The 15,904-nt window shown below is 35.2% G+C and overlaps 1 non-coding gene across 1 annotated transcript; it reads left to right on the top strand.

The window, feature by feature from the left end:
- The first annotated feature begins 11,312 nt into the window (after positions 1–11,312).
- On the top strand, positions 11,313–11,433 carry LOC150094802 (U5 spliceosomal RNA). The gene has a single exon (XR_016550205.1). It is a non-coding gene; the product is annotated as a U5 spliceosomal RNA (small nuclear RNA).
- Positions 11,434–15,904: the final 4,471 nt, after the last annotated feature.

Genomic DNA, 15,904 nt, shown 5'->3' with positions numbered 1-15,904 from the left:
TTGCAGATGTGTACATGATTCTCACATTGCACCGGTTCCGAAAGCTACGTCGTTCCCCCTCTGTACGAAAATTACACGACGACAAAAAAGGCCGCGTAGGCCCCACCCGCAACGAGGACCAGTGGTGGTTTCAGGTTTGATTATATATATAGGGAGGTGGGAAGTAGGATTGAGACTGAGTGGGAACACTGCACTCCCCTTCCCAACACCACGCGTGTTCCCTCACTCCTTGGTTTGGTTTCGTTCCCCCCCCCCTTTCATAACTAATAACATGACTCCAATTACTTTTAACAGACCAAACTCTGTTCAGTTTCAGATACCAGGAGAGGAAGAGGTGGTGAAAGACGACTGCTCCGAGAAGTTATAAAAATACTAGGAGACGAAAAAGAAATCATCTGGATTACCTACTGTCCAGGAAATCGATTTCAGCTGACAGAAGCCCCCAAATCCAGAGATACCCTCCTCGAAGGGTGTTTCAATGGGCACAATATCATCCCCAATATAGTAGATTTGTCCAGAAAAATTATCCGAATACAGATAGTCCCAATAGAGTTGGAGGATCTTTGGATCAAAGAAACCCTAGCAAAATACGGCAAAGAAATAAGCATTAGACGCCCATGCCCAGAAAGATTTTCCCTCAATTCAAACGGGAAATATGACAATTTCCATGATAATGGAAAGGCCGGTCCCAAACATCTTAACTGTGGCCGGATGGAAATTAGTCATGAGTTACGCAGGGGTCGCATTACAGTGCAAGAGGTGCAGTTCTAAAGATCACCTCAGTATGGATTGCTCCCCCGAAGGAAAACAGAAACAAACACAAGAAACCACAGTGAATAAGGAAACGCAATCAGCAACAACTACAGAAGATCACGAGGATGATAAAACAAAAAACAATTCATCTTTGACGGAAACCCCGGAAGTACAAACACAAGAAGTAATATCCGAAATACAAGGGAAAGCAACTAATGATTCAAAATCCAAAGAGGACGAAACGAAAACAAAAAACAGCAGTAAAAACCATAATAAAGCCAAAACAAGTACAAACACCGCAAACAACCACAAGTGCACGAACGCGACAACCAAATGCAGCAATAGAAATGGTAGGGAAAAAAAATTAATATTTGCAGTCGAAACTTTTGAAAAAAGCTAAAATAAAAACTGGTACCCCACACATGTTGTATCCAATTGAAAATGGAATACCGTGCCGACCTTATTTATGGGATAAAGAAAAAATCCCAATGGATAACAACCCTAGAAGACAACATATACAAAACATGCCGATCATTGGGAGTAAACCACACCCAGACATGGTAGAAGCACTAAAAACACAACTGAACAAGACATTTGATTTCACTGTACAACTTTAATCATGGCAGCAACAATAAACGTTGCAACCCTTAACGTACAGGGTTTTAAAAACGCCAACAAACAAGAAATAATAATAACCACAATGCAACAAAGAAATATACAATTCCTGCTACTACAGGAAACACACACAAACACTATATAAGAGAAATAAAAAAAAAAAAAAATCGAACAAACGTACCACGTCCAAAGCTTCTGGAGCTTTGACACCGACAGAGCAAGAGGAGTTGTCATAGGAGTTTTCACTATACTAGTGAAAACTCCTATGACAGTACACATCACCAACATGCACAGAGATACTGAAGGGAGAATCGTCACAGTCGATTGGACAATAGATAACATAATATACAAAATAGTCTATGTATATTCATCAAATAGAGAAGCAGAAGGACACACCTACCTGGCAGGACATGATTTTCTCATAATCGGGGGAGACTGGAACTGCGTAGAGGTACCAGACAGGGAGGGAACAACCTCACAGGGAATTCAGGAACAGCCGAAATCGTCAGAACGTGCCGAGAAATAAACATAATTGACTATTGGGTTGCTAAAAACAGGAAACATATTCTCTGCAACCTGGAGCAACACCTGTAAAAACATCCACACAAGAATCGATCGAATTTATATACAACAGCAACCTTAGCAACAGGGGATGGAAACATACAACATCTCAACATGAACATCACTGAACACGTATCAGACCCCAAGATGGTAGAAGCGAAAATACCTTTGGTTCGAGGCATGGAAACAGGCCCAGGTTACTGGAAAATGAACACAGGTTACTGTATAAATTCAGCCTCTTCCAAGACTTGGACATAAAAACAGAATGCGAAAAACTATGGAACGAAAAACACGCATGTTTTTCGTTCCATCAATGGTGGGCGGCCGAAATGAAAATCGTCACTGCCAAATACTTCCAGCAAAACGCAAGGCAACCGAACGGATAGAAACAAACAACTATATCGCGAATTAACTTAATTCCCACGCTACACACCACCAGGTTCACTGAATCACCACACCATCAAAAAAAAAAAAAAATACAAGAAAATCAAAAAATACAAAAGAGCATTAGACATTTAGGAAATATAAATGGAAAATAAGAGCAAATTGGCTACTTCAAGAAACAATGCAGCCTTCTATGAAAGGCTGAACAACAAACACTTCATCAACCTTATCAGAAACAAAAGACGAAAACGAAAAGTCCGTCGAAACTACCCAGGAAATAGCACAGACTTATTCACAAAATCAATCAATGAAAACTAGGAAACACCAACATGGGGATACAGTAATTTACCACAGAGCACCATCAAGCATACCAAGAAATATCACATTGAACGAATGTACTGAAGCCATAAAATCCTTATTTTACGAAACCTTTCTCCACATTACAATAACAATTATTAACAGCGACTTCAAAATATTCATGAAAATAATCGATAACAGGTTAAAAAAACACTGTCACACAATAAAAATTAAGTATAGTTTCTGGGAAATTCCCATGCTACTCCTCTTAAACACTTAATATAATTAACGGCTATTTTAGCCTGTTTTTGTTTAGGAGTGTCCCTTATATTTAATACATTGGCTAATATAACTCAAAAAGGGGTATGGTATTTCTAGCCTGGCTCCCACTGATGAGACCTCAATAAAGGTCGAAACCGGTCTGGGTAGTGGCCCCTTGCCTTTAATACAAAACATCATACATCCCCTTCTTGGAGATGTGTTTTGGCATTAAGGGTAAATATTAAGATTAGTGATCAGAGCTTGCTCCACCTCTACCACGAGCTGCCTTGGTCTTGCACTACCTGTGGGATCAGCTAGTCTTGCATAAATTGCAGGCGCAAACTTGACATTTTGTCTGTTTGCTTACTTGGAAAAAATGGAGTAAAACCAGGTTTAAAATTGCTTGGTATCTTTAACATAACTATACCCAAGTTTAAAATACTTTCTACATATATATATATATATATATTTATATATTTTTTTTTAGGGCATTATGGGCGAGTATAGAAGGCAATTATGCAGAATAAACTTTTTCCACATTTTTTATTCTGCCATAATTGCCTTCTATACTCGCCCATAATGCCCTAATATATATATATAATATATATATATATATATATACATATACATACATCCCTTTTTGAGTTATGTTAGCCAATGTATTATTAAATATAAGGGACACTCCTAAACAAAAACAGGCTAAAATAGCCGTTAATTATATTAACAATGTCACACATAATAAAAGCAAACCGAACAAGCGGCGGTCCGAAGAGCATACACCTAAACCTGAATCTTATCCGCGACATTATAAGCCACGCAAACAAAAAGAAAACAAATCTTTATTTTATGAACTTGACTCAGTTAAACACGAATATATATATATATGTTTAATACTTTATTACAAAAATTCAGAATACACCCAAAACTAATAAGAGTATCCAAACAGTCTATAAAGATAGCACTACACAGCTGCAAATCAACGGGACAATAACAAACCAGATCAAAATACAAAGGGCGCGGGGGGGATATGACAGGGCTGTCCGCTTAGCCCAACACTTATGTATGAAACCGTTACTACAAGCCATACAAACAAACAGAAGCATTGCTGGGATGAGTGCCTGGCAGATCCCATGAAGAATGCCAAACTATTTGCCATGCAGACGACATCACAGCAATCATAACACAAAAAAGAATCATTACACACACACACACACACGTCCAACTCGCACACAATTCAGTAAAACATCGGGTTTACACTTAAACCAAAAGAAAACTGCCCTGAAACATATACCGTATTTGCCGGCCTATAAGACTCACCCCGTTTTTTGTAGACATTTTTTAGGGAAAAAAAAAAACTATCCAAGTTATCGTTTTCTCAGTCGGGTGGCCCGAAATGCTTCTCTGCAGCCCTGTTTCCATGTTCTTGAGCATGGTAACCGGAAGAAACAGAACAGGGGAGAAAATAAATCATTTATTTGTATCGTATCTCGATATGTTGTATCTATTTATTAATGAAATATCTAAGATAAACAAAAATATATATAAATTAATCACTGCAGGTTGGCCATTCGGCGTAAAAATCTCAATTTATCTTCTTGATTTTGATATTCCTGCACAACTATTGCCACTTAATTACTAAGGGTCTCATACCTCTTTTTTTCTGACTTCTGGGCGACCTGTATGGGCATTGGCTAATAATAATCGCTGCAAGCTATATCTCGTCTTAATCCATCTAATAGGTTCCAGATGCTTGGGTGACTACAATGAAACAATGAGTTTAAGGCGTTGTGAAAACCTTCACAACAATTTGTAGCCTTAGGACATCTCTCAGCAGCAGCCTCAAAATGATTCCATATTCTAATTGGAAAGAGAGGTGATCTTCCTGCAATTCCTTCGATGTAGGTTGAGAAGAAATATGTGAGAACTTCATTGTAGTTATCCTCATCTGGAAATGTGGTAGCTAGTTGGTCAAAGACAGTTCGTACATCTGTTATTGGCACAAAGGACAGAGCAGGTAGGGGCTTCAGTTTCAACTTCATGTCAATATCAGACGCGTACACTTTCTTTGAGCCAACACTGTTGATCTTCCTAATAACACTCTGGCAAAGGCGAAAGTAGCACCCTTTTACTTCTGCTTGTGGAGAAGCAACTTGAGTAGCAGACATACATGCTTTTTCAAAGTCCAGCAGAATCTTTTGGGGTGTTATATTGGGCACCAATTGTTACAATATGGTAAACATTCTGTTGTACGTATCCATATTCTTTTTTTGCAAAAGAAAATAAATACATGGAGGATATGAATTGCCAATCTTAGCATGCCATGTATCATAAATACCATATATGATCATGAATGCTTACCTTGCGAATAAATTGTATGTCTACAGTGAATATGTGGAAGATGGATCACCCTTTTATTCTGGCAAACTGACGATACAATTGCTAAGACGTTTTCACAACAAAAATTCAAATGCCACGCAAAATATCTAACAGAAGATGCAAAAGGACACTAAGTAAAGTGTTATATTGCAAACTTACTAGAAACTGCATTAGGGGCGTTGAGTAAAAGGGTACCTATTCCTGGTAAGCCGCTCAGTTCTTAAGAAGTACCCCTGCAATTACTCAGTATTCTTGGAAATGTACGCACACAGCTTATTTGCATTTTTACTAGAACGAAAATGTTTCATCCCATTATTTCGTACATCCGGATAAGTGTTCACAAAACCGATAAAGAGCCACGGGGGGTCTGTGAAGGACTTGCTCATTTAAATGTAGAACTGTACATTGATGTTTTTACGCCGAATGGACAACCTGCAGTGATTAAAAATCTATACAACATATAGAGATACGACAATAATAAAAACTAATAAATGTTTTATTTTCCCCCTGTTCTGATTTGTCATGGTTCTGTTTGTCACAGTTCTGTTTCTTCATATTCTGTACTTTCATGGAACCGGCATAAACAGATCTTGTAATGAAGAGCGCTGTGAAAACACGTCCGTCGCATACGAAAACAAAACTCAAAATCCCCTCCGGTCAATCTCAATCGGCAATGTCAATCAATGATCATCAGATCTCGTCAATAGTCAATCGCTCCTCTACAAAACCTCAAAAATAAGGGGGAAGTTTTTAACCTATCGTCAGATAGCCTTCAGCTAACAAACAAAATAATGCCCTACAGTTTACTAAAACATCCACGGCAAAAACGTGGGAAAACATACACAAACACGACGTCACTTACCCATCCAGAAGTGCTCTCGCGTGGAGAATGGCCCTGTTTTTTCCAACGCGGCACGAACTACATAGAAGAGGTATAAAGTATGGTTAAAGAAGTGGAAGCTTAAGCTGAAACTTTGGTAATTGTAGTTTATCAATGAGTATATCTTCCATCAGCCTTGACTGAGATGTCTAACTTTAGTTAGAATAGTTAGAATAAACAGTAATGGTACTCAAACAAGATCTGTTCTTATCAGCTGGATTTTTCAGTGTCAGGTATCTGTAAGGCAAAGCCTGAGAGACCCAAACCCCAGACTGGGACAAGGACAAATTTTTTTTTTATAGAGGTGTTAGTGATTTCCACATTGCACCGGTTCCTACCCAACTCGAAACCTACTCCCCCCCCCCCCTCTGACGAAAAATGGATGAAGACAAACGGCGACGTAGGCCCCACCCGCAACGAGGACCAGTGGTGGTTATCAGTTATTTATTTATAGGGAGGTAAGCAAGTAGATTTGAGATAGAGTGGAAACACTGCACTCCCCCTCACTCCTTGGTTAGGTTTTTTGGTCTCCCTAATAAATATTTTAAACATGGCACCTATCTCCTTTAACAGACCAAACTCTTGTAATCTTTTCGGCTTCTGCTGCGCCTTTGTAATATTTTTCTATTAATGGTTCTCTATTATATTATTATTATTATTCTCTACTCTTTATCTTTTACTACTAATATTAATTTTTCTACTCTACTACTTTACTTTCTCTACCTTCTGTGTTTCTATTACTTTATCCTTCTATATCAGGGGTGTCAAACTGGCTGGCCGCGTGCGGCCCCCGATGCCTCAAGGAAAGATTTAAAAAAAAGGATGGTTGCTTTTTATAATAAAACAGAAATACCGTATTTACTCGAATATAACTTGCCCTCGTATAGGACTCACCCTCCTGTATCCTGATTTTACTTTATGAAAAAAGAAATTAAAAAGTTTTGCATGTACTGTACATCGCACACGAAAATAAAGTTTAACCACTTTCACTTCGGGACGATAACTCGCTCCCCGCAGTAATAAACAACATTCCTTCCCCAACTGCCATTATACTGCAGATGCAAGAAAAGCGAGTAGTTTTAATGTACCACTGAATAAAGTACAGAGACATTTGCTGTCTGTGTAATATATATTTCTTTAGTGCGATTAGAGACAACTGGTATAAAAACGGCACTAACTAATGAGTCACATGTCCCCACCCCCACATTATCCATGCTGTTTAGACTTAAGGAAAACATATGTTTCACCGGCAAACATAGTATCTAACTAAAACTATTGTTTTTAGTTAGATAGATGTGTGTGAGTGCCCCAGTAACTCAAACACAAAGCTGCAATAAAATTCGTAAAAGTGTTAAAACTAAGCATATAGAGTAAATGTTGTTATGACAATTTTAGATAAATAATATGGAATTTGGTTGAAGAGAATTAGCGTTTCAGCTCAGAAATGTCGGCTTAACTTTGTGTTTTGGTAACGCGATCTTTTGTTAATACCGCACCAATCATATCCACATCTTCATAGCTGTTTTATCTCTATTGGCCTACCATTGCTATCTATTTTACGTTTTGCTTTCACTTCTCATACCTTTGTGAAGAAGTGAAATCTGAAAATTTACAAGATATCTGAAATCTTGTAAATTACTTGTAATTTTTACTTGGAATAATGGGAAAGAAGATGACAATGCACACAAAGAAACAGCACTCGGGGCTGGAAGTATCTATAACGAAGAGGAGATTCTTGGTAAGTCATCCACATTTTCAGTTTTTTTTTTCCCTGAAAACTTTAGTTTCTAAAAATCCCCACATATATCTCGCACCATGATTTTTTAGCTTTAATTTTTGGGGAAAAAGTGCGAGTTATATTCGAGTAAATACGGTATCGATTTATTCGTTTTCATACTACATTTATAGTTACAATATGGATGCAACCACCTGCTATAATGTAATTGCAGTAATAAAAATTTATATCTCAATTTCAATGTGAGATCCGATCCTAATCAATGGTAAACTATATTATGCAAGTATATATATATATATATATATATATATTAATCCGAAAATATTTTTTTCTCCAAAATATTTTCTGCAACATTTAAAAATTCCCCCCAAAAAATATAGAAGTATTTTTTTTCAACACAAACACAAAATTTCAAACTGACAGGAGGCTGTAAATTTTTGTGATGTTATTAATGAGTTTATACTTTTTTTAGAATGTATAAATATATAAATATTTGATTTATTCAAATAAAATTTAATTTCGGTTTAATTTGAATTAAATGCTATAGATTGTAAATATTAATGAAATAAAAATATTCTTTATATTATTATTTTTTTTTGAGTTGTCATAATCATTATACTATTATTTTATGTCTTGTAATGACATACAATAAAAACTTACAATAAGCAAAATTTTTGTCATTAATTTTCAAATTTATTTATACTCATTTTTTCACTTCCCTTCGATTCTAATTAATGCAGTTTTTTTTAGTCGAAAATTTTTTGCGGTCCAATTGAGTTTGAGACTCCTGTTCTATATCCTTTACTAAATCTATTGTATAGGTTGAAGGCCATGAGTAGCTGCGCGTGAGTATATAGGTTGAAGGCCATGAGTAGCTGCGCGTGAGTATATTATGAGTGCTATTTCGCACTTTTGTTGCTGTCAGTTTGGTTTAACACGTGTTATGCAAAGATTTGTGATATTTGACCTGCGGAGATCGCGGCAGATCTGACAGATACATGCTTATTTTGTAACAAAAATTTTTATTCTTTATATTTCTTTGTTTCCATAATTGTAATTGAAAATAAATAAACCATCATGTATTACTGAAATAGAGAGCCAAAGGCGTATTTTTTATCATACATATCTAGGAGATGTGCTTTACATTTATAGAAAAAATACTAAGGAAAGCCATCTGTAGCTTGTTCCACCTTAGCAACGAGTTGCCCCAAGTTGCACTACTTATGCTTGTTTCCGTCGAAACTTTTAGTTTCTATATATATTTTCGACACGAAACTCTTGTAGTTTCTATATTCCTCTATGAAATAATGTTGGATTCAATATTCACTTAATTTGTGCCATCAAGTATTATATTTGCAGTGTTTGTTCTTTATTTATTTTTATTTTTTTTTTGCATTTTAGCACATACTAGTAATGAATGTATCTCTCAGATATACCTCGTCCTACGCTACAAAATTACGACGGTTTGGGTGAGTGATTCGATTGATTCATTCAATCCAATACCCTTGGAGGATAATGCATGGCAATGCTGTAGCCAATGAAGTTCTAACTGAGGCTCGGCTATTGCTGTTGCCCACCTGCCATGATCAGAGCTTTAATAGCTCAATAACACCTTAAATAACACCTTATCCCTACAATGTCCTCTACAGATAACGGGGAAGATGAAAAGCATTCTTGCTTCGCTCCTTTAAGCCAGTCCTTATAAGGATAAAATTACGACCTCGACTTCCCGAGTGTTACTCTACTCTACTCTTACTTTTACTTTACTTTTTACTCTTACTGTTACTCTTACTTTACTCTAAGCATAAAATTTCAGCAATTAAACATTACTATATGCACAGTCATGCAACATATTATATATTGACACCAAAGAAACTATCAGCCCTTCTCATTTCTAGGATTATCATGCTCTATAATATAATATAATTTATAACAAATATTTCCAACTATATTTGTGAACAATTTATTCTTAGATTGACCTTCCAGTCCTGAACTGTATTAAGCACAATAAATGTCCCATGGACTCTCAGTCAATTTCACATATCTAAAGCAATCACAACAAACCGTACTCGTATATCTTCTTTAACGTTAGTATGTTCCTTCGTAAGTTCCCTTAGCTTCCCATCCGTTTCAGGTTTTAACGTCCACGCAAAGATTCTGTCGTCACCGTCGTCTCACGTGGATGACTCCCGGGACTTGAAGCACATCTTTACCGGTGTTACTGAATCTGCCGAAGGGGTCTGACGTAGCAGACTGTCCTACTGGCAATGCATGCTGTTCCTGCTTCTCTTCTCCTTCCGTGGCTTCATGGTTGTTATTCCTCGCGGCTTCAACGGGCCGACGGCGAATGAACTGGATCTGAAGTTCTCTTTTTTTTTCTTTTTTTTTAGATGACCTCCTTTATATGATTTCTCGGGTCCCTGAACTGAGGATTGAGGCCCCGAACATTCCCGCGCAAACGGTCTTGACCTTCACGTTAACGTTCACTTTTCGTTCTCACGGGATTCACACACATAATCTTGTTTTCAAAAAGCTGAATTGCTTCAGAACTAAATCGCCTTTTATCAGTGTCCTCCCCACCACCACCGCCTTATCGGCGGGGGATACGTTCTAAGAATCCCGCAGATAATACCGAACCCTATACATATATATACATATATACTGTTTTTTCATATACATTCATACCTATAATAAAGTTTAATTTATAAATTAGGCACAGTAAGAGATTAACAATAATAACTAATAATAAAACAGAACAATTATGACAACATACTGTAATAAAGTTATCTGAATGTGAATGGAATCTTGTCAACCTCGGCTGTGTGTAGCTTTCTCCACCTTTGCAACGAGTTGCTCTAGTAATTGTCTATTACTGAAAAAAAGCCATACAGCTTCACTTCGGCAATGTAAAATTACATACGCAAAGTGAATATTAAATCCAACATTATTTCTAAGCCGAATGTTTGTAGAAACTATGAAAGTTTCGTGAGTTAATACTGTATTGAAATCAAGATTCATAGCAGACAGAGTATATCAAATTAACAGATATCGGAAGTTATACCTGCGCATCTCATAAATTTACCAATTATTAATATATTAATCTGATAAAAAAAATACGTATAAAGAAATGGCTAATTTTATACCTCCACAATTATACCAATTCATGTTATATGGAATTTTTTCCCTCGTGACATCATCAGGCTAAAGTGTATCTCTTGTCAAATATCTGTAGAACATGTTAAACATAATATTTATTAAATAAACTTTATGTTTAAAGTAAAGTACAAAACATTTATAAAAACAATATGTAACTTAAATCTTGACTTCAACTTCTATATTAATTCATTGTTAAGTTTTCAAAATAATTACGAAAGCGTTTTAATTTTGCTACACCAATAAATGGTTTATATCGCGTTATCCTTATATCGTCAAGTTCGGTTGTTTCTTCAATTGCTCAGGTTTCCCTTCATAGGTCGTGATAATCTTTCGCCTTTTACTAAAGATTACCGTGGAGGGGAGCATTACAATGAGCCTATTGGCGAATTTTTGTGGTCCCACCTTTTGGTGGGACTTACATTTTGAATATAAGGAAAGAATTACACGTATGTGTTTATTAGCACAATGCCATAAACACATCTGCGTTTCTTGTTTTGCGGAATATTGTGGATTTCCCAGCGGATACAGATAGGTGGGCGCTAAGTTCTCATCTCTCATGAATACCTCCCTGAGGTTTTACTTCAATTCCTTCATGGTCATTATCACAACTTTGTATATTTATATTTATGACATGTTATTAGATTTCATTATCAACCTTTTTCAAGGATTTAGCCCAGAGTGGCCTGTTCTGGCCTTAGAAGTTATCGTTGAATCTCTTAAGAGGGCATCCTGGTTTCTTTTTCCAAATGGTTTGTAATTTAAGACTTGTTTTGGTAATCTTTCTGTTTTCATTTTTTCAATATGTTTCATCATCATAATGCTAATTATGGGTATAGACCATATTGGTCTGTTCTGGTCTCATTACCCATGCAACATCCTTTTTTTAGGGTCTACCCTGCCTTCTCTTTCCAATTGGCTTATATTTTAGTATTTGTTAGGATATCGAGTGTTGGCCATTTGGTTTACATGTTCTATCCATTTTTGCTTATAATTGTTTAGTTTTTCTTCTATTGATTTTGTTTTTAGTTCTTTTAAAATATCTTCATTCCTTTTTTGGTCTAATAATGTGTATTTTGCAGTTCTTCTCATAAATCTCATTTCACTTGTTTTTATTCTTTGTTTATCTTGTTTGTTTATTGCCCAAATTTTACTGCCATATAACAATGTGGGCACTGCTAAAATATTGTATATTTTCAAAAGTGTTTCTTTTTGTACTATATTTGGATTGAGTGTTCTATAGAGCAGTGGTGTAGCTAGAGCTTTAGCCGTCCCTCTCAATACATACCAAAAATACTACAAAAAGTCAAAATGACGTATAGGGAAATAAATTAAAACACTATATTTATTTTTGAAGTAAAACTTTTAATTTCAACATTTAATTTTTCATAGTTGGTGGTTCTTAATCAATTTTATTTAGAAAAACTCCTCTCACAACTAGTAACACTTACAGCAATTGTGAGGAAAATTCGCAATAGTATTACAATATTTGGAAATGGTTCTCGAGACTGTATTTTAGAATTAACTGCGAAAATTCAAAGTGCCGCCCGGGACGGACCCCCGCCCCCCAGCTACGCCTCTGCTATAGAGTACATATATAGAGTAGCAATTATTCAATAAACTAATACTTCTGTAGTTAGCAGGTTTTGTTTTATCCCCCTTTTTAAATATAGGTATTACTATACTTGTATTCCATTCTATTGGTATTTGTATATATTTTATTTAAAAATTTTAGTAATCTTGATGTTCCAGCAAATTTATACAGTTCGGAGTTTATCCCATCTTCTCCTGCTGATTTGCTATATTTTATTTAATTTAGGTTGTCCTTTAATTCTTTCATTGTTATCATATTATTTAAGGTATTTTGTAAGTTTCTGGTGTAATTATTTTTGATGCCAGTATTATCCGTCCAAAGATCTGTAAAGTAATCCAAGAATTCTTTTACATCTATTTCACAATTTATATTTGCAGTTTCTTTTATATCTGCATTCATGTGTTTTAGTATTTTGTACGCACTGGGTCTTATTCTTATTTTGTATGTCATTTTCTAGATATGATACAAATTTTCCCCAGCTTTCTCTGTGTTTCTTTCTGGTTTCTCTTTTGGCTATTGCTCGTCTTTTTTTTTGTATTCAATTTCATCTTCTTGTTTTTTGCTACTTAACCATCTTTTAAAAGCCAGCTTTTTATTTTCAATTATTGTTTTTATTTCATTGTCCCATATATGTAATTTTTTTATTTTTATGATATTTTTTGTGTGTTCCTAGACTTTCATATCCCATTTTCTCGATGATTTCATTTTCGTGTATTTTTTCTAAGTAGTTATTAACCCTCTCTTGGTATAAATATTTCTTATACTTGAATTATTTAGCAGTCTTACTTTGTAATTGGATTTTGTTTCTCTAGTTTGTGTATTTTGTAGCCAGTTTGGTGAAATCTTAGTTTTGCCTGTACTAAATAGTAATCTGTGTCGATTTCTAGCCCTCTCCTAACTTGAACATCTAAGAAGAGTTTTGCTGCTTTTTCATTTGCTATAAAGTAGTCTATTATTGATTTTTGTCCTCTTGCACACCATGTATATTTTTATGTTGTAAAATATATTCATTATTTTTAAATTATTATATATTGTATAATCCAGTGCTTCCCAAACTTCTGGATGTCAGGGCCAGGCTTTGCAAAAATTAAAATATTTCACCGCCCCTTCGGAAAAAAAAATCGTAATAGAGAGATATATTATTATAATATTTTGTATTTATATTCAATACAAAACATACACAGCGAATGTTGCAAAAATCAAATGCATATATTACATTTTTTGCCTCTTACCGTTTGGTTCTGAAGACGATGCGGGCTGTTCTGGTAAAATATGAAATACTGTCTTTTTTTTTTTTTTTTTGAGTCTGTTTCTGCTTCTTCTGATTGTTCGCGGGATTTTTTTTTTTAATTTTTTTATCAGCCACTTATCCATCTCAGGGTTAAATTTTTTAACGTAGAATAGATCAAATAATATCACCATTTACCGATACTGGCAAACCACAGACTGATAACATGAAATTAGTGAATATTACCCGAATAAGGGAATCTCCGGACCAGGATCATTTTTCTCTTTTGTGACTTTTCTCCCTTTACGGTAATTAGCCTAACGCGAATCAGACAGCAAAGGCAGGTTATTAAAACGTGCATATGATTGGTGCGGTATTAACAAAAGATCGCGCAACCGAAAGATAAAAGCATAGCTGACAATTGAGTTGAAATGCTAATTCTCTTCAAGCGAATTCCAAATGTGAAACTGCCATAACATTCATTATATATATATATATGTGTGTGTGTGTATATATATATATATATATATTACTTAGTTTTAACACGTTCGGTTGAATTTTATTGCTGCCTTGGGAAATCGAACTCACACACATCTAATTAATAACAATAGTTTTTAGTTAGATACTGTGTTTGCCCATGCAACATATGCTTTTGTTTCAGTCTATACAGCATAGTTTCTGTATGAGGGGGACATGTGATTCATTAATTAGTGTGTTTTTACCCCATTTGTCTCTAATTGCACTATTTGTTGAGAAATATATTACACAGACTGCTCATACCTTATTCACTGGCATAATAAAAGCACTTGTTTTTATTGCCTCTGCAGTATAGTCGCTGGTAGGGAGGGAGTGTTGTTTACCACTGCAAGCGAGTTACTACTCCCCACATGAACTTGTTTTTTTCATGTGTGAAGTGCAAAACTTTTATTGGTAACAGAAAACTAGCTCGGATGACAGTGATAATATAAAACGAGTTTTGATATGTATATAAAGTCAATAGCAACAGTCCCTGATTATGAACGCATGATGGGACAGGAAGATTTGGAGCTTACCTAGAGAGCATTCGAAGTAAATACAATTAACCACTGCTTTGAAATTAAACATATGAATAAGCAATATTTACTAATATTCGTTAAGCGCCGAAATACGCAGGAAGCAAAGTTTGTGAACCAACACCAATGTGTGAATTTTTCCATTAAAATATAAAAAATAACAAAAAAAGAAATAATAAATAATAAAAGTTAAATACGTTTCTTTTAAAATGAAAAAAATCTACTTAGTCTTAAAACATTTTAAATTTGTTTTCATTATTTCACGGCCCCCCTCGACCAAACCTACGGCCCACAGTTTGGGAAGCACTGGTATAATCAATGAGTCGATTTCCATTTTTGTTTACTATTGGTTCTCCAAATTTTTGTATATTATTGTTAATTTTTTCATTCCTATTCTGATATTAAGATCTCCGGCTATAATTATATGGTCTATTTTATTTCATTTTTCATATATTCCTCGTAACTCTTTGTAAAAGTAATCATTTTCTTCTTCAGGGGCATACACTCCAACAACTGTTACATTTTCTTTATTTAATTTTAATTGCACTTTTAATATATTCTGTCATTCCAGCAGTGGTGTAGCTAGAGCTTTTGCTGCCTTGGGCGGTCTCCGAGTTTGCCTCCCCTCTCAATACACACCAAAAATACTTCAAAAAGTCAAAACGACGTATAAGAAAATAAATTAAAACACTATTTAAATTAAGGGGGTATTAAATCCCACATTGTTTCAAAACCGAATAAGAAACTCAAAGACTAGAATCAGAGAGTTTCTTGCCAAATATAGTAAACTATAAAGTATCGGCGACCACTAGCGGGAGCTAATGCAAGTGACACTAGAACGTAGTACAATACCGGACAACTCGTAGCAAAGGTGGTGAAGTTCTGATCTCAATTCTTAGGTATTTCCCCATAATGTAAAAACACATTTCCTAGGAAAGATATATGTATGTGTACATAAAAATAGAGTATCTCAAAAAAAAAAAAAAAAATGTACTTTTTAATTTTTTCTATTTCT

Source organism: Typopeltis vanoorti, chromosome 21 (assembly GCF_054136105.1).
Source record: "Typopeltis vanoorti isolate ZY-2024b chromosome 21, IOZ_Tvanoo_1.0, whole genome shotgun sequence".
NCBI classification, from domain to species: domain Eukaryota; kingdom Metazoa; phylum Arthropoda; class Arachnida; order Uropygi; family Thelyphonidae; genus Typopeltis; species Typopeltis vanoorti.
The sequence above is the reverse complement of the archived record's forward strand: the minus strand, read 5'-3'. Positions and strand labels throughout refer to the sequence as shown.